General features: G+C 40.2%; 1 protein-coding gene across 2 annotated transcripts in view; it reads left to right on the top strand.

The window, feature by feature from the left end:
- Positions 1–25205, top strand: part of LINGO2 (leucine rich repeat and Ig domain containing 2) — an 839851-nt gene that overhangs the window by 182200 nt on the left and 632446 nt on the right. For both annotated transcript variants that reach the window (XM_025185824.3, XM_025185823.3), the window contains exon 2: positions 19175–19282. The gene's annotated coding sequence lies outside the window, so the exon portion shown is untranslated. The remainder of the gene's footprint in view (positions 1–19174; positions 19283–25205) is intronic.

Raw genomic sequence — 25205 nt, forward strand, 5'->3', positions numbered from 1 at the left:
TAATGTACACTATGTTTTCCTTCAAACTGGGGAGGTGGAGCATGCAGAAAACGTAAATATTCATATCTAGACATTTTTGTAGTAGTAACATTTCTTTTTGAATACAATGATGAGTCAGGAATTTCCCCAGCTTGTTTAATTAGTAAACACTGAAATTCACTATTGGTAACAGTACCAAGTTTTTAGTCCCTAACATTTGAGATCTATCAAGCTCTGAGCTTGCAATTAGTTTTATTCATGGAAATCCAGGATTGTACTAGAATCCTCATGAATTAACATTTCATGAAAGATTTATCTTTGTCATGTAATGAAATTTCAAGGAACATATCTAATCAGAGTGGATAGTCTTGCTTATATGAAGCCCCATTGACCATATCCAGTTACAGGCTGAGGGCTGGGCACCGTAAATGGATTGGCTCAATTGTGAGTTACATCGCCCCATAGAGAACTGGTTTCAAAAGCTGGTCTTTTTCACCAAAATAAATATCAAATAAATATAATACCTTATCCACCTTGTCTCTCTTATGTAAAACAAACTTTTTAAAAAATTGTTGAAGCGGAGAAACTCTTATCCCAACCAATATGTCTCCTTGCCAATGTACATGGTTCACTACACTGCACTTTGGGTTTTTTGTCTATATTTAAGTATCACAAGCAACTATTTTTTTCTTTTTTTGGAAAATCATTCCAGAAGGAAGTACATTTCACTGCGAAAGTTTTTCCCTATATTAAATCCATTTAATCACTCATAGGGATATTGTTTCGCATCCAGCTAAAGAACTAATTTCCTCAGTACTGTATTTACACCTTGCAAATGTTCGTATAAGAGTTTATGACTTCTTAAATTTTATTTTGGTTTAACTGTATAAACTACATATTTAAAAAAACCAGTGAAACTATTGTAAAGGGATCTTTTAAATAGGTTATTTCCAGGCTGAGTGCAATGTTTAAAGCAGGAAAATGACAGTCAGGATCTTCTGTTGTCAAATCCCTCTTCTGCCACTAACTCTATGGCCTTGGACAACTTATTTGACCTCTTAGTCTTAGTTCCTCCAACTGTAAGTTTGAGATAATACTTAATCAGTCTTATTAGGATATTGAGTTTTAAGTGTTTCCCTAGTGCTTTGGAGTGTGTTGAAGAAGTACTGTAATTATAAAACTTTTGGATAAAGTTGCAGTTGTAAGTTGATCTTCAGCTTCAAGTGTTCAACTATTACTTATGTTAGGGAGGGCTCCCTCTTGCAAGTACAAGTTGGACATCCATGGTCCAGCACCCTCAGGACCTGAGCTGTCCCGGACCAGGAGGTTTGCTGGACCAGGGGAGGTCAGTGCTCCCCTGCTGACTGCCCTGCTGCCAGCTCTTCTGCCTGGGGCTCTCAAGGCTGGGGCTCCCTGTCCTGCTGCCCCCGCTGCTGTCTGGGGTTCCCCAGCCAGGGCCACCTTGCTGCTGCCTGCACTGCTACCTCCATGTGGTTCCTCAGGGTTTCCTGGCCCCAAGCTGCCCAGCTGTCATCGGCTCTGGTGCTGCAGCTCGGCCCCGCTTTTGCCAGGGGTTTCATAGGATTCCCTGGGGTTCCCTGGCTAGGCTGGTTTCCCTAGCTGCCACCTGGCCCCATAACCAGGTTCCCCAGTTAGCATTCCCAGGCCACTGCCTAGCCCTACTGCTGCTGGGAGTTTCCCAGTCAGGGCTGCCGGCCATCACAGGCCTGCTGGTGCTAGGGGGTTCCCAGGATTCTCCAGCTGGGGGCTGTCCGGCTGCTGCTGGCCCCACCACCAGGGGCCCTTCAACCACCCAATATCACTAACACGGGGGGTCCAGGAACATCCATGGTCAGAGAGTCCCAGATTTGGGAGGTTCAGTCTGTAGTTGCACTGATCTCAATGATACTACTTGTGTATATACATTAACACAGGCAAACATTGTACAGTGAAGCAGTAAAGTAACGCTCACAATGTTGCTATAAATGATAAAGAGAATATTTACATATTAGCATTATCCAAGCAGTGCCACAATTTCATTGCCCTGTCAAGTTCTGGTCCATCATTATTGGAAATTATAAATAACGTAAAAACAGATGATCTTCCATGTTTCTCTTAAAAATATTCACCTCTCCTATCGTGAAAACTACTCAGGATAAGAAAAGTGAGATTGAATTTTGGCATACATTCTGTTAAATAGTTTATAAACTCCAAGATTCTTCTGCACCTACATGAGTATCTTTCATGGGTATCTGTGGTATAAAATGCTGAAGCAATGGTAAATGGAATGAATTTACTTCTGCACAAGCACACATGCGAGGGATTTAATGTATTGCTTTGAGATGACATGCCAACCTACAGAAGACAAGTTAAAAAAGCTAAATAACAATAAATGCTATTAAATTAACTGACATAGAGTTAGGACGTACCAATTCTGTAATAGGAAATCCAGATTGTTTTACACACATAGTTTCTTCAAATAATGGCATAAATCACTTTTAAAATTGAAACTGTTTCCAGTCAGGTTGAATTTATTAATTTATCTACAGCCTCTGGAATTTCACTATTTATATGTATGATGTCTGTTTTTGAAAATTTGAATGATAGCCATAGTTTTGGTTGGGAAAGTCATGATCAGATTTGTTAATCTACTCCAATATGAATGTTTTGGAAAGGTTGTATATTGACAAAGTGTACATTTTTGTGTTTACATATAAACGAATGTTGATTACATAATAGAATGGGTTTGGAATAATTTGAAATGGTCTGAGAGAAAATACTAATTTATTGAAATGGATTCTTTTTGCAAAAAAAAATCTGTTTTGATGAAACTTTCTTTGGAAAGGTTTCTCAGGTCTAGAGAAACTGACCCACTCAGTGTAATATAGCCAATGGCCTAGTAGTTACCTGGATGTGTAACCCTGTGTAACCCTAGTAGTTACCTGGATGTGAAACCCTGATTCAGAACAGGTACTTAAACCTGGGTCTCCCACATGCCAGTGTATGTCCTAATCACTGGAATATTGTTTATTTCTCTGTATTTTCACAAATAAATTATAATGTTTTTCATATTTCTCTGGATGTATAATGGGAAACGTTTTAGAATTCTCCAGTTTTCAAAGGACGGTAAGAGTTTCCAGACCAGCTCTAATTAATTGTAGACGTGTTCAAAATGCTATTCCTCAATGCTGCTCCTGTCCATGTAACTTCATTTTGACAGTGCAAGTTAAGTGCTAAATAGATGATATAGTACTTATGGGAAACTATGCATAACTAAGATATGCTGTGACTGAATAAAAGAAGACAAAAGCTGACTAAAGAAACAAATTTTGCTTTGGAGACTTTTTTTTTAAGAAAAGAGAGTGTGTGAAATTTGAAGACCTTAAAGGAATCCAAATCATTCTTACATCTTCTTTTTATTGGCTTTAAAAGGAGAACATTGTATCTTGTGTGATTTTGTGGGTGTGTGGATTGACTTTTAAACACTGTGTGTGAAGATCAGCCTTTGGATACTCTCATGTAACCCCATCAGTGATAGTGGTGGTGTAAAAGTGCAACGGAGAACAAAACGAGCCCTGAGCAGGGATGGAGTGAGTGTTTGAAACGTAGCTCTATAAACATCTTTTGGTCCATAGAGGGCAGGAGGACTCTCATGAGATGCGCAATATTTGTTTCAGAGTCTCGAATAGAATTCAGACTAACTTGTCAACTTTATTGCTGAGGGGAATAAAAAGCACTAAAGCAAAAGTGAATTATATAGGTGGGCAGAACTCAGAAATGTAAGAGTAATAACATACTCCTGCCAGTGTTGCTTGCTTCTTTGCTTACTTCGGGCAAAAACAATCAATCAAGGATTCACTCCTTTTTCTGTAATTTTCTTCTTCTCTTTAGACTCATTGACAAATTGCTAGTCTGATGGAATGACGGCTATCCAGGTTGCCTTCATTCATGAATCTGCCTCCATAGAGCTACCATCATGGTTATAGATCAGCATGTGATTCCAGGAAGATGCATCTGATTTAGCATCTTTGCTTTGTCTGGAGTTACTGTTCCAGTAGACAGTCATATAGGAAAATATGGTACATCCATTGAAGCATGTATCCCTTATTTAGGCTGTCTGCTCCCATATGATTCTCAGGCTTTGCAGTTGCTATGTGAATCAATGAAAATGGATGTGTGAAAGTGGATTTAAAAAACTGCTCCTACATAGTTTTATTTAAAAGAGCTAAGCTGGAATTGTACAAGTCTGTCAGACTTGTGCTCATTAGAACTTTTGAAAATTTCCTGCTTTCTAGATTGTCTGAATCTGCCTTGCTGATTTCTCTCAGACTAAACCTGTAAACCATGGGAACCAGTGTCAGCTAAAGAATCTTCTAAAAATCTTACACATATTGTGCCAATTTGCATTGGCCAGACTGGAAATCATTGTAAAAGGACAGGGTTCCATCTTTGGTCCTAGTTTTAGTTTTTAGTAAAAAGAATCTTTTTTTAGCAGCCAATCCCTGAAGTTTAGCTTTAATGTCTGAGGGTACGTCTACACTGCAACACTATTTCAAAATAATGAGAGCTATTCCGAAATAACGTAGTCTGCATCTACACAGCAGGCAGATATTTCAAAATAGTGTCAAAATGCTGTCAAGCTGGAGGACTCCTTACTCCGACTCCTGTAACCCTCATTGTATGAGGAAACAGAGAAGTAGGAGGAAGGATGCTCTATTTCGAAGTAAGTGTGATGTAGACGCTCCCTACTTTGAAAGAAGCTATTTCAAAATAAGATATGCAATTGACATAGCTCAATTTGCCTCGCTTATTTCGAGTTATGCCCCGGCAGTGTAGATGCACATTGAGAGTCATGCTGGGTTATTTCCTCCTTTCACTGTCATCAGTAAGAAAGTTTAGAAGGACTATATACATCCTTGGTTACACCTGTGAGCCCACATTGCCTTCAGTGGAGGTGTTGCTAGGTTAAAATTGATACGTAGTAGTGTGAAACTACAGCCAGGAGCATGGATCTGCGCCCTCATCTTGCCCAGGAACCTGGAAGTTCTGTCAGCCCTCCTGGGCTATATCAGGGTATTATAGAGCTGGAGCACCCTTGATCTCTTCTATGTGTAACCCTTCTGCCGGGTAGGCCTGGCAGTAACCAGGGCTGAGTTCAATATCTTGGGGTCCATCTCACATAGAACCGGCTCGAGCCCCCACCCAGTAATCTGGGAAATTCACACACCCCTGGGTGCTCTGAGAGGCAATGCTTTCCCACTCGCAAGCACTGAGTCTGAGTGTAGGAAAGAAACATTTAATGAAACAAAGAGAGAAGTCATACCGCATTAACTTGGGGAAAACACCACAAACAGAGTTCATAACTCAAACATGAGCCAAGCCCTCCCTCCCAGCCAAGAATTGCCCAAAGTCCAAAGAGTCCGACACCCCAAAAGTCTCTGTCCCTGGTCCGTGCCACCCAGAGTCCCAAAGTTCTCCCGCAGGGTTTCACCTCCCAACCTGGGTAGAAATGGAGGTGGGGGAATAGATAGGGGGCACCTTATACGAAACTCTGCCACGCACCACCAGTTGTCTTGTCCCATGCTACTGGATGCTCAGCTGGGCGCCTGCCGCCGTTCCCCGTCTGCTGCCGCCACTGGTCACCGCTCCTCGCCTGCTGACACTCCACGCCACGCCGCTGGTGGCCGCTCCTCGCCTGCCACCGCTCCACGCCACGCCGCTGGTTGCTGCCACTTCACTGGCTGCAATAGGTCTGGCTCTCAGCCAAACCAGGGTATGTCTACACTACCCCGCTAGTTCGAACTAGCGGGGTAATGTATGCATACCGCACTTGCTAATGAAGCCCGGGATTTGAATTTCCCGGGCTTCATTAGCATAAGCGGGGAGCCGCCATTTTTAAATCCCCGCTGCTTCGAACCCCGTGTAGCGCGGCTACACGGGGCTCGAACTAGGTAGTTCGGACTAGGGTCCTATTCCGAACTACCGTTACTCCTCGTGAAACGAGGTGTACCGGTAGTTCGGAATAGGCACCCTAGTCCGAACTACCTAGTTCGAGCCCCGTGTAGCCGCGCTACACGGGGTTCGAAGCAGCGGGGATTTAAAAATGGCGGCTCCCCGCTTATGCTAATGAAGCCCGGGAAATTCAAATCCCGGGCTTCATTAGCAAGTGCGGTATGCATACATTACCCTCCTAGTTCGAACTAGGAGGGTAGTGTAGACATACCCCCAGTGATTTCAGCTCTCAGTGATTTCAACTCTTTAGCCACCAGCTGGACTGGCAAATGAATCCAGCTTTCACTGGACTAGCAAAAGAAAAGACTCCTCAGGGAGTCTGCTTTAGGTCTGTCCTTAAAACAAAGGGGGAAAGGTGCAGGCTGGGCCAGTCTTATAGCTCACACCTGGCAGGTGTGAAGCAGGCTGACTCAAGCCCTTTAATCCTTTCCCCCAGCTCAGTTCACTCAATTCTGGAAGGGGGGGAGACTTGTTCCTCAGAGACCTCTTACCATGATGGTGGTGTCTCTCCTGCAAGCACTGGTGGCATGTTTTACAGTTCCCACAACAGTCCCAAATTATTTACAATTCTCCACATTCCATTCCAACACTGATCCTCCACCAGCCCTGGCTGATAGCAAGCAGCATAAGAACATAAGAACATAAGAACGGCTGTACTGGGTCAGACCAAAGGTCCACCTAGCCCACTATCCTGTCTACCGACAGTGGCCAGCACCAGGTACCCCAGAGAGGGTGGACCGAAGACAATGATCAAGCGATTTGTCTCCTGCCATCCCTCTCCAGACTCTGACAGACAGAGGCCAAGGACACCATTTTATCCCCTGGCTAATAGCCTTTTATGGACCTAACCTCCATGAAATTATCTAGCTTCTCTTTAAACTCTATTATAGTCCTAGTCTTCACAGCCTTCTTTGGCAAGGAGTTCCACAGGTTGACTACACGCTGTGTGAAGAAGAACTTTCTTTTATTAGTTTTAAACCTGCTACCCATTAATTTCATTTGGTGTCCTCTAGTTCTTCTATTATGGGAACTAATAAATAACTTTTCTTTATCAGCCCTCTCCACACCAGTCATGATTTTATAGACCTCTATCATATCCCCCCTCAGTCTCCTCTTTTCTAAACTTTTCTAAGCAGTTCAGCCCCTGCTTACATCTGTATCAAAAGAGCTATCTAACTTTTTTACAGAATCATAGAACTCTTGTGTAGGTAGGGGCATCAAAAAGTCTTCATGTCCAGTCCTCCGTATTGTAGCAACCCAACTTATCATTAGACCATCCCTGACAGGTGTTTGTCCTGCCTATTTTAAAAAACTTCCTGTGATAGAGATTCTACAGCCTCTCTTGAAAGCCGAATCCAGAGTTTAACTGCCCTTACAGTTTGAGCAGGTTCTTTCCTAATACCTAATCTAAATCTCTCTTGATATGGATTATGTTTATTCCTTTTATCCCTTAACTTCATGGGACTTCAACAGTTAATTACAATCCTTTTTATAACACACCTCTGTCTTTTCCTCCTCAATAGTTATGTGCCTGTTTCAAAACCTTTCCTAATATATCAGGTTTGTGATCTTTACCACAAGAGAAATGAAGATCCATCCCACTTCATCTAATGGATTTTACCCAGGAAAGCCAGCTTGTTATTTCAAAATAACAGGCTTGGCAGTGTGGAGCCTGCCTGATGCTCCAGCCTCAATGACTTCCCTGCCTTTCCCTGCAAGATTATCATGCCAGCACTGGCTTCCTGTGGGGATAGGGGGAGAGAAGACAGCCCTGAGACTCTGCGCCGGAGGAGTGCCAGGCAGGCGGCGGCTCGAACATTCCCGGTCTTGGCCAAGCAGCTGGAGGCTGCAGTTCACCGCTGGTCCCAGAACATTGGGGCCCCGATAGCAGTGAGGAGCTGCTGCCGCCACCCCCAGCCCTTCTGCTGAGAGGTGGAATCTGCCCAGACCATGCTACGAGGTGAATTTGCCATCCCTAAACAGTGTCTGGGGCAGAGAGGCTGAGTGAGGGCGAAGCATGCTGGATGCCAGAGTGAAGTGATGTCATCCCATAGGAAAATCTTTTATATATATATATATAGAGAGAGAGAGAGAGAGAGAAAAGGATGTTTACTGGATGTATTGAGCACTCCCTAAATCAAATTTAACCACAAGGTTAGAGATATATAGGCTAGTATATGAAATAAGTTAATAAATTCTTAAAGATTTGTAGCCATGTTAGTCTAGTCTAGCTGAAACAAAAAACAGGACTATGTAGCACTTTAAAGACTAACAAGATGGTTTATTAGGTGATGAGCTTTTGTGGGCCAGACCCACTTCCTCTGATACAAGAATACTAATGGACCTTCCCTTTCAAATTAGTTTTTGATCTGTGCCTGGTTTATCATATAAATTTACGACTCAAAAGAAGGTACTCTGCTTAAAATGTCAAGTCTATTGTTACACTGAAATGTCAGTACAACAGATATTATTAATATGCATATGAAGTTATTTCTACTTTATGTAATGGCAAAATATGCACTGAAAGTTTACATATTATTAAAAATAGGGATTCCTTGAAGCAAATATCTTATCACCTACCATATATTGATGAAAAGTGAAAAATAAAAAGTTCAAAAGACGTGGATAAGGAAAGGATGTGGCACAACACGCTGTGAATGAGTGGCACTGTTTGACATGTATCATGCCAGTCCTGTGGCTTTTCATTTTTGTTGACAATAAACTGTAGCATCACTGTATCACTGTTTATCCCAGTGAGATACCTCTCTGAGGGAATCCAAAGCTGCTACATGGCTCATACATCATGATATTGCTTCAGTGTCAGAGCTGACATCTGTATTCTGAGACCAATTTTATCCTCTTTACAGTTCACCATTCGGGAAAAAACGTGTTCCTGAAATCTGAGTCTCTTCATGATAGCAACTGCAGATGTTACACTTACTTAGCCAAAAATATTCAGCTTTTCCACTGTAGTGTTCCTCATCTATATTTCTAATCTCCATACAGATTATCATGTTTCCCGCGTGACCTTCATTATTCTGTTTGCAGAGATTTAAGTGAAAAATGACTACACTCCCAACACATGACAGCCTGCAGAAGCATTGGAACCCAAAGGAATTACCTACATGACAAAGGGATTTGTAAGATCTCACCTACAGGGACAACAAACAGACCGTAAGATTGGTACTTAAATCCTTTCTGAGTGTCACTCACGTCTCAAGTTTCTTACATGAAGATGTCTTGATCACACCAGTCTACAGAATAGCCTTTGGCTATGGGGAAAGTGGCCAAGGCCAGGATCAAGGATATCATTGTTTCTGGGATTACCTCTTCTACAAACTGGTGGTTTTATATTTCTGTACAGTTCACAACATTTTAGTGATCAAAGCATCTCATCTCTAGCCCAGGAAGCAGACAAGTAGCCACCTTCTTCCATGCATCATAAATAAGCTCACTAATAGATTGCTGAAGGTCTGAGTGACACCATATCCCATATTCTTCATAGATATATGATGATGTCATAGTTATCATGTGAAAAGGTTATAATCTGCTGACTATGATTATCCCATTTGTATTCATGTGTCATTTTTGCATCTGAAGTTGTGAACATTGACTATGTATCTGCATACAACTGGGTAATAACCACCAAATAAAAGGCCTTCAGTCTTGATGACTGGCTGGGAAGGTTAATGAGCCATTGTGTCTTCCTGAAGATGCTACATATAGCCTCCCTGTCATAGCACCTGTGACACTACAGGAACATGTGATCATGTCCACTCATGCTGGACTCCATCTTGGGATATCAGTACTTTTCCACTGGCTAGGATGGGAACTTAACATTTAACCAAAATGTTCCCACCATATGCAAAAGGTGTATAAGGCAGGTGAGTGACATCATCTTGGGTTTGCACTGACTTCACTCCCAAGGTGGGGCCTGGAAACACCAGAGGAGTAAAGACTGAATGGGGACATGCTGGATCTAGCCTGTCAATGGAACACCCGTGGATTTCAAGCTGTAAAGCAAGTGCAGCTTGCCCCTTAAGAATCTGCACCCTGCCTGTATAATCATGTAGGCAGTTTTGTCAAATGAAACTAATGCCAACATGCAAAAATCACCAAAAGGAAAATCACCAGAGAGTGTTCACACTTGCTCGCACTATTCACAGATCATGTCCACACTGGAGACACCATCCTCAATCCCGTGAGCAATACACTATGGATATGTATCCAACAGTATAGTGTTGTAGGAAGGCAGAACTGATCACATCTTGGGATTCTCTCATAGTTCTCCCACAATCACCTCAGCTTCTTGGGGCAACAAGAAGTTTTTCTCAGTAAGTTCTCTGTGCTGAGGAATGTCAAAGCAGCACAACAGTCTGTCTCTCTCCCTGTTCTTAGTGCAAGGCAGAACAGGAACACTCCATTATTTTCTCTTTGTTGGTTCCTCAGAGCAGATCAATCAGCTGTCAGATACATCATAGAACTTTGAAAGAGGAGGGGTACATGCCTCCAGGGCAGCAAGTATCACAAAACACTGAGCAGAATATCAGGGCAGGTACTATTGGATACTGTTAGAAGCTAGTTCAAAACAAAGAGTCAACCCTGGGGCTGTGTCCAGACTCAGGGGTTTTTTCGGGAAAAGTAGCCTTTTTCCGAAAAAACTTCACCTGTGTCTAGACTGCAGCCGCGTTCTTTCGAAATTAAATCGAAAGAACGCGGCTTTTCTTTCGACGGCGGTAAACCTCATTGCACGAGGAAGAACGCCTTTTTTCAAAAGTGCTCTTTCGAAAAAAGGAGTTCTTGAATGCAAACACGGGTTTTTCAAAAGAGAGCATCCAGACTGCCTTTCGAAAAAGCGGCTTGCTTTTTCGAAAGTTCTGCTTGCAGTTTAGATGCTCTCTTTCGAAAGAGGCTCTTTCGAAAGTATGTTTCGAAAGAGCGTCTTTCGAAAGAGGCTTGCAGTCTAGACATAGCCTGGGAGGGGAAAAGAAAAAAAATCTCTTGTGGGGTAGAAATCTTTTGTCACCAAAACTGGGAATTTTTTCCCAACAAAACTCACATTACAGTGTATAAGCTCTCACTGTTTTGTTTCCCAAAAGTTGTTTTTGGCAACAGAACATAGTAGTGTAACACAAAGGGTGAGAATTTGCTATTCATAACCAATCTCATTAGTATATTTAACTTAGTTTGCATTTTTGTTTCTTTGCCTAGTATTTGTTTTGATCTTATGCTATAATCCCTTAAAATCTATCTTTTGTAGTTAATACTGAGGATGTTAAGGACTAGTTGACTATGTGATAAGCAAATGCTTATCAAAGGGGGGAGGAAAGAGAGGGTGCTTCAAAGCAGCAGCGCTGCACAGCTGATCCCAGAATCAGCTGGGGAGTCCCTAGCTGATCCCAGGCTCTGTGCAGCTCTGCCGCTTTGAAAAGTCGAGCAGAGCCCGGGATCAGCTGGGGGCTCTTGTACATTTCAAAGGAGAAATGCAGACATGCCTATTGACTAGTTGAGTAGTTGATAGAAATTCCATTGGCTACTCAACTAGTAAATTAGTCATTAGTTAACATCCCTAATTAATAAAGCTGTTTTTGCTGTGTCTAATATCATCTGTGCGAGTTGTAAATTGGGCAGAAAGCTGTTGTGTATTTTTCCACATTGAGGGAGGGGTGAATTTCATGAGCTAATGCTATACAGTTCTCTGTGCAGTAGGGGATGGTATGTTTTGTGTTTAGAGGGGGTATGTGGCTGAGTAGCTAGGAAGTTCCCTGACTGGAGCTTTCCTTTGCAGGGTTGATCATAGTATCTGTATGTAACTGCAGGGACAGGCTAGAGAGACCTTTGTACCTTGTCACAGCAGTACAAAGTTAAAGGTAACACAGGTTAGGGGCACCCCGGGGGAACCCATCTCAGTCTGTTCAAGCAGATCTAGGAATTGTGTGAAATCTTAGCCTTGTTAAGGTCACTGGCAAAAATCTCATTGAGTTTAGTGCGGCTGAGAGTCTTGTTCAGGTTGGAGAAGCTCTAAAGCATGTCTTCTTCACAATTAGAAAATGATCCAATAAAAGATATTATCTCACCCACTTTGTCTTCCTAATAATCTGGAACCAACATAGCTACAACAGCTGTTATATGGAAACTTTTATAATAGCTCAGATAAGATGCATGGCATAAGGCCCCAATCTTCAAAGAGTTATACATATATGTAACTGCATTCAGTTTTAGTAGTCTCATTTTTAAGTTACTACTTGCAAAAGTCATGTTTACTTAGCCACATATGTCTTCCCTGGGTCAGTAACCCTTTTGTGCACACAATTATAAATAAATGAGCACTTATGTTTCACAAGGATTTTTAAAAAGCACAGTTCACGTAGCTGTCAATTTCATATGCAAGCTATGGGAGAAAATCCAGCCTTTACCTTTTGATGTGAGGTTTCTTACAGGCACAGTCTCGCCCTCACCACTGACTGCTTGATGTATTTGTAATGGAAGGTCAGCACAATTACCATAAAAAATGTTAAATGTGATTTGATTTAATTTAAAGAAATGTCACCACCCAATTAAAACCCTGAAGGTCAGATGTCATCAGAAAAAAAAATGGAAAATTAATTTACCTAAACAGAAATCAATTTGAAGAAGTACAAATCTTCAGTATTTTATTTTTGATTAGATTTCTGTATTTGAGACTACTACATGCTCAAACATTTGCAAAATAACAAGTCAAACAATAAACCCTTTTATCTCTTTAATCCTGATCAATTTGAATTTAGTATACAAAATATACTGAGAATTCTGAATTTCTTTAGGTTTCAAGTTAAAAAATGGGGAGAAGGGAGGTAGGAAGAAGGAAAGCCAAGCTCTGGTATGATGCAATCTCACACAATTCAATGGAGCTGTAGCTGGGTGCAACTACAATTTGGCACAGTTTACAAAATGTAATAGCCAAAACATAATTCTTATTATTCCTACCATTTTTTCACCCATGAGATTAGCATTCCTACAAGGGCTAGTCATGTTTCATTGTTCTCATTTTACAGCTGAGAAAGTGAGGTAAAACATTCTGAAGAGAACAGGATGTTCTTGTGATAAAGTCACTGAACTTGTGACTCAGAATACTTGAGTCAAAGCTCTTCCATAAGCTTCCTTTTTGACCGTGGACAAGTCACTTAATCTCTCTGTGCTACAAAATGGTGTTGATGATAATACTTCCTCTCTCTGCTTATCTATTTAGAATGTAACCTTTTCAAGGCATCCACAGTCACTTAGTGTGTTACTACCTCTGGGGCTACGTGTACACTGCCCAGTATTGCGCAAGAACATATGCGGCTTATTTTCAGGCAGAATGGCAAGAGGATTTTTTTGTGCAAAATGGCAGCTCATTAAGTATGCAAATGAGGTGCAGCGATATTCATCATTGTGCCTCATTTGCATATATTATTGCGGAAGACTGGGCAGTGTAGATGTAGCCCTGATGAATTAGAAGTCTGATTTTGTTCGGGGCCAATGAGTGCTACCAGTTAAAATGAAGTTGCTTCAGTTTATGCTTTGAAGGTCCAAGAGCCCTATCCTAGCATCTGTCCTCTGCACTATATTGCCTCTGAGTTCTTTTACTTTTCAAATAGCACTTAGCCAGCACTTTATTTTTGGCACCTTACAATTTTAAGTTGCAATTGTCAGTTACTGTATTCACTGATTGCTTGACAGAGCATGTGAGTCTAGAAGTGACTAGATACCATTTACATTGAGAAAGCAGTCAACTGCTCACAGATAACACACCTAGTAATCACGGTTACTTTTCCTACTCTGTGTAAAGAGGGAAACTGGTTAATCTGGCCATTCGCAAATGCTGAATGGAGACTGGTGATTGTGGAAAGGAATCTGGAGAGCTGAACAAAGAGTACAAATACTAAAGAGCAAAATCAGATTCCAGCAGTATGGAATGTGGTATGATTTCAGAAGGCTTTGGATCACACTCTATGTGAACATTTTTTACTGGTCTGCAATTGTTGCATTTAGAGCCTTAATAAAATTGCAGAATTTCTCCAGGACTGGCTGTGATCATAGTCCATAGTGTAGCTTTCTCATTTCTGTCAGTTCTGTGAAGACAAAAGAATGAGAAAAAAACCTACTTTGATTGTCATAGTATCTGGTTTAAAACGATTTTGCAGTTATCTAGGAAAGAATGGCAATATGGAAAAGCATATTTTAAGAACTGGCTAGAATAATGTTGTCTAGAACGAACTGTCACCTAGGAACTCTATGACAAAGTGACAAGCAATCTGAGGAAAGGTAAAATAGGGTGATATGTGTTCTGGAGCTGAAAATAGACCCTGTAACTGTGTGGTCAGAATGTAAGGAGTTGCTGTAGTCTGAGATTTTAAAATAAAAATAAACATACTGGAAATGTTTCTTATTATTGCTCTGTTTTTGTTGAGGCACATTAGTAGCAGCAGGCTTACTTTTGGCACTGCACTTCTCGATCCCTCAATCTTCATTTGAGCAGCAGTATGCTGGATTCTGTGCTTCCTGCTGTTTTGGCCAATGAGTGTGTCTGGTGTAGTGTTGAGAGCTGAGATGCTATAGATTAGTAGAGCTGGCTGGCAAACAACAATTCCATTTTGTTAAAAATTTGGAAGTTTTGAAATTTCTTCTTGGTCCAATGTGGAATAAAACGTAGACATTTCAAAATATTGAGGAGAAAAATAAACAAGAATCCCCATGTCAGAGTAGCAATAGCCTGTAGATTAGAGGAGGATTTGGAACATAAGGTTTCCCGCATCCCAAGGGAGTACAATTACTCCTTTCTTATATCCTGGACTTTTCTGATGTATTCAGAAGTGCTGTACTCTTAGAAACCATTTCTGCTTTGAAAAATTACATTTTTTCTATTAGAAAATATTTTGTAAAAAAATTCCATGGGCATTGTATGCTACACTTAGAAATATAATGGCAATACCTGAAATCCGGGGTAGTGAAATCAAAGTGTATAAAGGAGGGAAGAGCCAAGGAGAGAACTCCAGGGAACATAATGTAGTAAATCCTATCTTATCTTATCTCTAACCTGACTGACTTCCTTCTGTCTGTAGGGGGATGGAAGGTGGAAGAATTCTGAGCTAAATGCAATACAGTATCAGGCCTTGTATTAGCAGCCACCAAGGCATGCTGATACTGTATTATATTAATTTTCTCACTAAGATGTTCATAATGTGTCATATATTATATGAATTCAAAATGCATAAAGGTGAATCATTTTTTGTCTACAAGGGAAATAAACACTCCCTGAATCTAATTAATTGATACTGTACTTGTCCAGTCCCACAAAAGCATTTCTTCATAGATTATTTAATTAATTATTTACTTTAAAAATCCTTGAACAATTATTCATTTTACAGCAACCCTCATTAAAATTTTCTACTTAGTCATGGACCAAAAAGTAAAATCCATTTGAGATGCACTGCAGCAAATTTAGATTGTCAAGAGAGGAGGTTATAATTTTCTCAGTTTTTTAAAAATCTTAATAAAATGTTAAATTTGGCCAAATATATTTGCAGTAATTGTTTTTGACCTAAGTAAATGTATCCACTTTACTTCAGCGCTCACCCATACTGAGCCGTTTATTGTATACTCCTCCATCATGAGCACCATTATCCTCCAATAAGGCTTGTGCTGTCCTGTCTATTGATATTCTTGCCCACTCTTCTTTTTTTTTTGCTTTTGAATACTGCATGTGAATTATGTGATAGAAATGCTGAGATAAAAGAGTGCTATGAAGTAGAAACAAAACCTGTGTTCTTTTCATGCATGGACATGTTGCTGAAGAGTGACATGAAAATACTCATGTGTGAAAAGCTATGAGTGAGACACTGAGCCAGCACATATAAAAAGTGCCGCCTTGGTGTATTATATTCATGGTCTTCTGAAGGACTGATTCTATACGTTCATCTTGTAAAAAACTCTTTTCGGAGATGCATGAATATTTATTGCAGCTCTAAATTCTGGACCATCCATCTAAATGTTATCATCTTTGGTTTGGAATGTCCCTATAGGTACAGCAGTGCATTTGTCATTTATGTATATAAGAAGATAGATGGCTCCAGTAATAGCAACACTGAACATTGGCAGAGTGCAGTGGAACTGGCCAAAGCGCATGAAACAAAACAAAACTAAATCAAACAAAAAAGAGAATCAGTCATATAGTGCTCATGGACACGTTTAAAGATGGACAAATGTAAAGCATATGGATCCATGTGGAATCAGATCATAATTTTTTGTTCTGTATCCAGATGGGCAGAGTTTCATCATTTCTGTGTATACTAAATAACTAGGCAGACATAATGAGGAGGAACTATGCTGTCAGTTACCAAAGCCTTCAGGTCACTGAAGTGCCAGAGCTAATGGGTTGCTAATCTATTTTAGTGCTGAGTTCTGCTTAAAAAAATGAATAGCTAAGTTGAATCAATCTTAAAAAAGAAAATGAGTGTTATCTGGAAAAAAAAACACATGTTGATCTGAAAGGAATTTGAAGTATAACTATGGGGGGGGGAAATCCATGGGTCCACTAGGCAGTTGGGGGCTTCAAGAGAGGAATTTTTATGACTGAGAAGCACAATTGGAATGTGGAGCTTTTTAATCTGATGATTTATATCCTGGTCTGTGGAGACCTAGAACATTGTCTATAGTAGCTGAAAATACTTAATATTTGGATCATTTTGCAAGAAAACTGTTTGTTTATAAAAACTGTTGTTATAATTTTGGGTTTTCCTTGACAATTATGTCCACAGTCCTGATGGAGTGTTGCAGAGAGAGCTGGTTGACTTATTTTTTTCTTCAAATATTGATGAAATTTTAAAATTAAAAAAAATTCAATGAAGAGGAGAAAAATTATATTAAAAATCAGCTCAAGGGTTGATCATAATGAAACCACTAGAAAAGCTGATTTTCATCTCTGAGATATTTCTATTGCTGCTCATTGGCATAATCTTTGAATTTCTTCTAGAAAAATCTGAATAATTAAAACACAGGTTATACTCACAAGTGGAAAAATTTACTATATTGTTCTACATAATATAAATCTTATCTGGCTACCAGTTAATTGTTTATCCTGAGTCTTAATGAATGCTGAAACACACACACACATACCTAAAACCTGTCCTATTTAACAAGGGTTAAAGTAATTGATGGAGTACATCCACTAACACAAACTCTAAAAACACAAGGAAATGGCCAGTGGAGGCAAAATCTGTACAGGCAGTCCCCGGGTTACATGGATCCGACTTATAAACGGGGTGAGGCAACCCCGCACTAGCTGCTTCCCCCCAGCAGACCAGGGAGACGCGAAGCTTGCACCCCCTCCCCCCCAGTAGACCAGGGAGACGCGGAGTGACGCGGAGGGGGGCAGACGAGTTTCCCTGGTGCTGGCCAGAGTGGCCACCAGGGAAACCTGGGGAGGGCTAGCCTCCCACAAGTTCGAATTAAGGGTCTACACAGCCCTTAATTCGAACTAGTAAATTCGAACTAGGCTTAATCCTCGTGGAATGAGGATTACCTAGTTCGAACTAAGCGCTCCGTTAGTTCGAATTAAATTCAAACTAACGGAGCGCTAGTGTAGCGCCTATGAAAGTTAGTTCGAACTAACGTCTGTTAGTTCGAACTAACTTTGTAGTGTAGACATACCCTCAGAGAATGTGACAGTAACCCAAGTTCCAGCACCTTTGATAGAGTGATGCTGTGGCTGAGATATGGCAGTGGTGGGCAACCTGCAGTCCGTAGGATTTATGTGGCTAATTGAGATTCTATGTGTGGCCCACAAGATGTTTTGTTTACCATTGTCCACATGCAGGATTGCCAGATTGTGCTGGTTTCCAGCCACATAGTTGTTGGTTTTTTTATTACTGGTAGTAAGAAAGTGACATGCAAGTGAAGCAAGGGCATGTGAAATGAGGTACGTGCTGACCATGACACAACATTGACCATGGCAGCCGTGCGCTTCCTCTGTATCAAATGAAAGTGCTTCTACAGTTCACTCAGCACACCCCGCAAATTCTAGGTATGCAAGCACAGCTAGCAAAATGACCCTATTCTCTCTCGGTTACAACGATCTTGTGGCCCAGTTAGATGAAGAGGGGCTACCCATGCAACCCAGTCACCAGCTTAGCTTCCCATTGCTGAAATACAGTGTGTGGAATAATAGGAATGTATACAGTGTGTGGAATAACAGGTAGATTACATACAATTGATTTTGCCATAAATGGGCATTTCCTTGTTTATTTTATTTTATGTAAGTAGATTCTGTAACCTTAAGTCATTGTTTTAAAAGAATAGGTTGTTTGTTTGATCTTACATACACACTTATAGCAGTATATGATATTTTGTCTCTAAGGGTATGTCTACACTACCCCGCTAGTTCGAACTAGCGGGGTAATGTAGGCATACCGCACTTGCAAATGAAGCCCGGGATTTGAATTTCCCGGGCTTCACTTGCATAAGCGGGGAGCCGCCATTTTTAAAACCCCGCTGGTTCGAACCCCGTGCAGCGCGGCTACACGGGGCACGAACTAGGTAGTTCGAACTAGGCTTCCTAGTTCGAACTACCTAGTTCGTGCCCCGTGTAGCCGCTCTGCACGGGGTTCGAACCAGCGGGGTTTTAAAAATGGCGGCTCCCCGCTTATGCAAGTGAAGCCCGGGAAATTCAAATCCCGGGCTTCATTTGCAAGTGCGGTATGCCTACATTACCCTCCTAGTTCGAACTAGGAGGGTAGTGTAGACATACCCCAACATATTATCCATCCTATAATACATACTTTTCCAATATGTAATTAGAAAGTATCCTAATGGATATGCTCAGAGGCACGTTATAGCATACATCAAGCAAGTCTTTCACATCCTGATACATGAATGGTGCAAGAAAATAACTGGACATTAGAATAGAAATGTTTCTGAGACTTCAGGTGAACTAGGCATGTCTGCTACCATGAACTCTGTGTGGGTGTGGTTGTGTGTGTACGTTAATGTCTCTGTACCACTGTACTGTAATAATAAGAACTAATGGTACAGATGGTATCAATGAATGCAATTTCATATTGTACATATTTAAATCATGAGGCATAAGGACATAGTAAGAAACTAGAAATGAAGGAAAAGGGAAAGGTCTTAGCTTCAGTTCTCAAGATTTCTTGTTTCCTAATAGGTAATCCTTTGGAGACTTGTTTCAAGATGTAGAACTCTGCTCCCTAGACTATCAGCATATTTCCTGATTGAAGCAGTGTAATGAAAATAAAATTCGCTTTGCCTTACGGTAAGATCAAAAAATACTTTGGATTCTACTTAATTACGTGGGTTAATGCTAAAAGATGTAAAATATGTTGGATGTGTATATATATACCATTGCAGTGATCATCACATAGGTAAAAAAAATCAAACTAGGCTGAGCTGCTTTAAACCTTTTACTGCAAGTCATTTGCTCCTGCAATCATTAATTAACATTTATCTGGATGATGTAAAAAAGAACAAAGTAGACAATAATGCAAGATTTTAGAAATATTTTCTTTTATTTTCATATTGATATTTTTGCCTTTCAAACACTGTGGCAGTATGCTACTACTAATTTGAAACATGCTGCATCTTGATGTCAAACTGCATGATAAACATCTTGTCTAATGAGTTGTTCAGAAATGAAAATGAAATACTTTTATCTAAGATATCTTTGCTCAAGGGGCCCATTTTTTACAAGGCATTTTAGAGACAGTGTCTGTGGCAGAATGTCAAAGCTATATGGGGGGGGGGGGCATGTCGTAACTTAAGGAGGTGTGGAAGAATCCCAACAGTTGTTCAAAAAATCCCAGTGTATGTGGTGATAGTTCTAGTGCACCCCAGAAATGTTTAAACCTTGTCTGCAAAGAGCAAGTAGCACAAGGATGTTTCTGAACTCCTGCCAGGGTCAGTTATGTGAACTAGAATGGTGGTGTTCTCCATTGCAGACGGCTCTTTGCTAAAGCTACCTGCAGGCTTCACCCTAGTACTGTCTCACAATGTGATTGTAATACAGTTCGTAGCACTTTTGAACATGGGCACAATTGTGTTACAGCTTAGGGAGTATCCCTGTTTCCAAGTTGTTTCTAGCAAGTCTTTTTTTCCTCTCTTGTTTGTTTGTTTGTTTTTTTGCGGCGGGGGGGGGGGGGGGGTAGAGGGGAGAGGAGGGAGGAAGGAGAATGAGAAGTGGGCAGGACCTCTTAAAATAAATCATTCTGCTTAACTGTTCCATGTAGCCATAGTATCTGAGTCTACAGTGAGGCTGTGGACATGTTGCTCCATATTTTTCAGGAAACACATAGTGCAACCTGACAGCAAGTCTGAAAAATCAAATTGGTAATGTTTAGTAATAGGCGCCTATATAAGAAAAAGCTTTGGCTATGGGGACCTACCCTAAAAAATAGGGGGTCTGGTCTTCCTAGAAATACAGGGCCAAGTTCAGAGGCAGTATAATAAGATAATAGGAAAAGAGTAACTTGCTGAAAGTGAATGTAAGTTGTAGTAATTTCTTGTGTTTTGAGGGGCAAAAGAGGTGTGATGTATTGAAAACTGTAAGCTGTCTCATTAAATTTCAGGTGTAGGATTCCTGATCCTGCTTGCAGGCTATAGAACTCTTTAGGGAAGTGAGTGATTTGGGTCTAGCAACAGCTGTCAGCCTTCAGTGAGTCAGGATTAGACTAATGTGGAGTGAGTTGTCCCTTTTTTCAGCAGTGACCTGCTCTTGTGTGTGTCTCTTCTGTATCTTGTTTATTGCTCTGAATTCTAAGACACAAAGTAGCACTATGCTGCAATCTTCCTGCAGGAATATAAGTTTTCGATGTATATGCATGAATATAATGAATGGCAGCATTGTAACAGGGGAGTATTTAATAAATAGAGTAAAATTGGAGGTTGCTTAATCTTACAAACTCTTATTTTTTTCTTCTGTTACAATCTTTGTTAGTGCCCCACCAGCAAGTGTGCACTAACTTAAGCTATTACAATGACTTAATGACATTTAATTCTCACTATTATTTCTTAAAATGGACCATATTTTCATTTGATGCCATGTTCTTACAGTAAAAGAGCTAAATAAAAACAGACTCAGTCACTGAAGCCAGTGGGAGCAGGAAGTGCTCATTATCATATCAGGTAGGCTGATGAGGTATCCCAATGTGGATATCAGTGCTTCTCTTCAGGCACTCATGTTTGAAATTTTATTAAAAATAAATGTTTTCCCCCAATTGAATTGGTTATAGGAGTCCCTCATACCTAAGAGAGAGTGCCAGAAATAAGAGTGAAATGCAGTTTTGCTTCAAAAGAAAAAAAGAGGCCCACAAAACATTAAAAATAATATGAAATAGCAAATTATTTGACAACTTAATTCCTTAGCAAAACATCTGAAGTTTTCCATGGTGGCCTATGAAAAAATATCACCTTGATGGTACTGGTGATAATGGAGGTAGGTTTCCCTATCAGTATTGCCTCTATCTGTGAAAAATCTTTGATGAATCAAACGTTTGGGCTCAAGTAAATTCTTGCTGTAGTAAGTATTCTTAAGTACTCTAATGTTTTTAAAGGATTATTCACAAACTGTATTATGTATTATGGAGGGAAAAGAGAAAAATAACACAGTAAAATATCTTAGATTTGATGGTGTCCTGGAGTTGTATCTGATGCAAGAAGAGAAGTTTGTCTATTACTAAGAATGTTCAGAGCTACAATAGTAAAGTAGTTTGGGAGGGGGTATAAACTCTCACTCTGCAGAACATATGCAAATTTCTAACTATCGGGGACTGGGAGGAAACTTTCTGAGAGTAGTCTAGCCAATAATCACTTATTATTGAATTTTATGATAAATATCTCTTAAGTCCACCTAACACTTCTTCACATTTATTGTGGCACAAAGTCACACTCCCTTTCCATGAGCCTTCTAGCTAACAATTGCTGGCTATTGAATTTCTGATGCTAGTCACTGTCAGAGATAGGATATTGGAACAGATGGATCTGACATTTTTTTGCGTTCTGTTAAATCATCTGGTTCTTCTTTCTATTATCAATATTATTTTTTTCTGACATTGCTGAGGAACAGCTAAGGGAAACCAGGAATAAATCAAGAGGAGGTGGGGAGAAGATGGAGAAAATGTATGACTATAACTAACTCCAAAAGGAAGTTATTAAGCAGAAGTTTGAAGTTCATTTACATCTGTGTGGATGTGTCTTAAATAAAATAATTTACACAAACCCAAAAGGATGCCATTTGACTGGTAACCTGATCTTTGTGGTAAAATGTCAAGCTTTAAAAATCTTGTCTAAGACCCCTAAGACATGAGAATGTATCCGAAACGGATGCACCTTGCATTGTGATTTGAACTACAATGTTAATTAAAACTATTTTTGCCCTGAATAAGATACTTGAGATAATTAAATACATTGTATCTGATGATTATGAAGTGCTACTATACAATGGTGTGCCTGTGTACCTATATAAATGCAGAGAGAAGCTAGATGAGATGGTATCCATCTTAAGTTTGACTTGAGAAATAAAAATGTAACTTGTCCCTTAGCATTCTGAAGAGTGGTGGAAAATATTTGGCACAATTAAATCATAATGCAAATGAAACCACTGTTTTTTGCAGATTCCAAAGAATATGTCAAGTCAATCTTCCTCCTTTAACATTGGTCACAAATCTCTAAGATCCTTGCAGCTCAAATTCTGCTCATGACTAGCTTCAGTAGTTTCAAAAGCACTTTGCCATTCCATGCTGCCATTACCAAATTAGCTTTTTCCCTCCATAGCTCTTTTTTCTGCCTTCTAGATAAATTAGACAAATTTCATAGTTTTGAGGGTATTTCAGGCTGAAACTGCATAATAAAATTAATTGCAGAACCCTCTGGATACCTGTTACAGTCTGAAGAGAACAGCCTATGAAATTGGCATTATTAAAATAAAGCTTTGCAAGTAGCAGGAGCCTTGACTATACCACAGTTGCCAGTTAAATAGAGACAGTATGTTATTAATGGAATGTCTGTCAACAGTTCTATATCGTTATCTGAGCTGCTTGTCATGTAGTCTCTGCTCTGCATTATGTCAAGTGCTCATCTAGCTTCATTACATGTCTCTATAGGTCCAGATGAAATAACTCAATTGAACTCTGAAACGACAAGTCAAGAGCCTTGAAGAAAACCATTGAGTCTTCTAAATTTTGTTTTCCCCCATAGATTCCAAGGTCAGAAGGGAACATTGTGATCCTTTAGTCTGACCTCCTTTATAACCCCGGTCACATGGAACATCCCAAAGATAACGTACCCCCCAAAAGAACTCCTGGAACATATCTTTTAGAAAAAATCCAGTATTGATTTAAAAATTGTCAGCAATGGAGAATCCACCATGACCCTGGATAAAATGTTCCAGTAATTAATTATTCCTTTGTATACTAATTTCTTGTTTGAATTTATCTAGTTTCAATTTCAGACAATGGCTAATGTGATACTTTTCTCTTCTAGACTAGTGGTTCCCAATCTGTGGTCCGTGGACCCCTGGTGGTCTGTGATGGTACTGCAGGGGGTCCCTGGAAAGTTTAAAAATAAGTCTCAAGCCTAGTGTAGTGGGCCTGATCTTTTCTTTTCTTTTCTCCTTGCAAGGGGTGTGGGGGTGGGGTGTGAAATTTTAATAGATTGAAAAGGGTCCATATGCTCAAAAAGTTTGGGAACCTCTGTACTAGACTGAAGAGCCCATCATTAGGTATTTATTTCTTGCATAAACTTAAACAACAAATAGTCCTGCAGCACCTTTAAAGAGAGGTTTGAACAAAGACCTTAACTGGATTACCCACTACATTCCACATCCTAATGACATAAAAAAGCCAAACGCCAGGTACTTAAGAGTATTTAGAACCTACTCTGTCATCTTCATTTATCATGGACTCTCTAATTGACTATTCTTTTCCCATTTTTCTCCTTTCCTTTCCCTCCCCATCCTCCCTCTTTCTCTGCTATTTATTTGGAATCTGGACCCCTTAAACTCCATTCATCTGAAGAAGTGGGTTGTGCCCATAAAAGCTCATGATGCCATCTACATTTTTTGTAAGGCGCTGCAGGACTTTTTTTTTTTTCAGTTACAGAGTAACACAGCTACCCCTTTGAAACTTATTCATTGTATAGGCATTTATAAACTTGATCAAGTCACCCTTAACTTTTTCTTTGTTAAGCTAAATAAGCAATGCATAAGTTTAGCAAGCTAAAACTTCTATTTTAATTTTTACGTATATTATATGTATATAGAAGGAGGAGGAAGATATGAGATGTTGACTATCCTCCAGATCAATTTTTTCTTTAGATGAACCACATTAAATTCCTACTATTTCTAGGGTTGTATGCAGAATCAGTTTCTAGTGAATTGAACCAAACTGGTCTATCTCCGCTCTGATTGAACTCAGTGAGAGCTAAGTTAAACTATGCCGAATGCTGTAGGAAATCATACCATGAAAGTTCAGTTTATCCAGCTGCTCTTCAAATACGACAATATTAATGATGCTCAACCTGAAGAAACTAATGAAACAAACTTCCAGTGGGAGCTTGTAAATTGTTTTTCGAATAATTTCTGTTGCTCTCAGGGAGGGCTAACAAACTCCTTAGTACCCTGAGGAAGATGGGAGGGGCAGCTCTACACCCTCAGAAGGGGCAGGGCCTCAGGTAGATGGAGCGGGGTTGGTGGTAGTCTCCTCCAGGCAGCCTACAGCACCACCCAGGCTGTGCTGCCCGGAGCTGTAATGGCCATTTTGAAGGGCCTGTGTCTTTGGGTGGGAGCAGTAGTGGTGGCTGGGAGCCCCAGGCCTATCTGAATCACCAGGCCCCAAGACAGCTGCCTCCCCCCTCCACCCCATTGGCAGGCCTGATTGCTCTCCAGTAGAGATCAAATCTTTAAAGTATGTGAGTACTCCACAAAGGACAGAAATAACTAGTATTGCTTGGTATCGTATTTAAATTGTGCTGAATTCTGCATTGAAGGAATTCAACAAGATCATGGCTTTTATGAGAGCCACCAGGGAATCAGTTATCTCCACATGATCAGTGGAACATGACTGCGGACTCCTTGAAATTCAGCAGGATTGAGATCATTCTACCTCTTCCTGGACGATGAGGCTTCAAAATTTTCTATATAGAACAATAAATAGACCATGCACATTTTTCAACAACCATTTGCCCTT

The sequence above is a fragment of the Pelodiscus sinensis genome, chromosome 6 (genome assembly GCF_052426305.1).
Source record: "Pelodiscus sinensis isolate ZL-2025 chromosome 6, ASM5242630v1, whole genome shotgun sequence".
In the NCBI taxonomy this organism is placed as follows: domain Eukaryota; kingdom Metazoa; phylum Chordata; order Testudines; family Trionychidae; genus Pelodiscus; species Pelodiscus sinensis.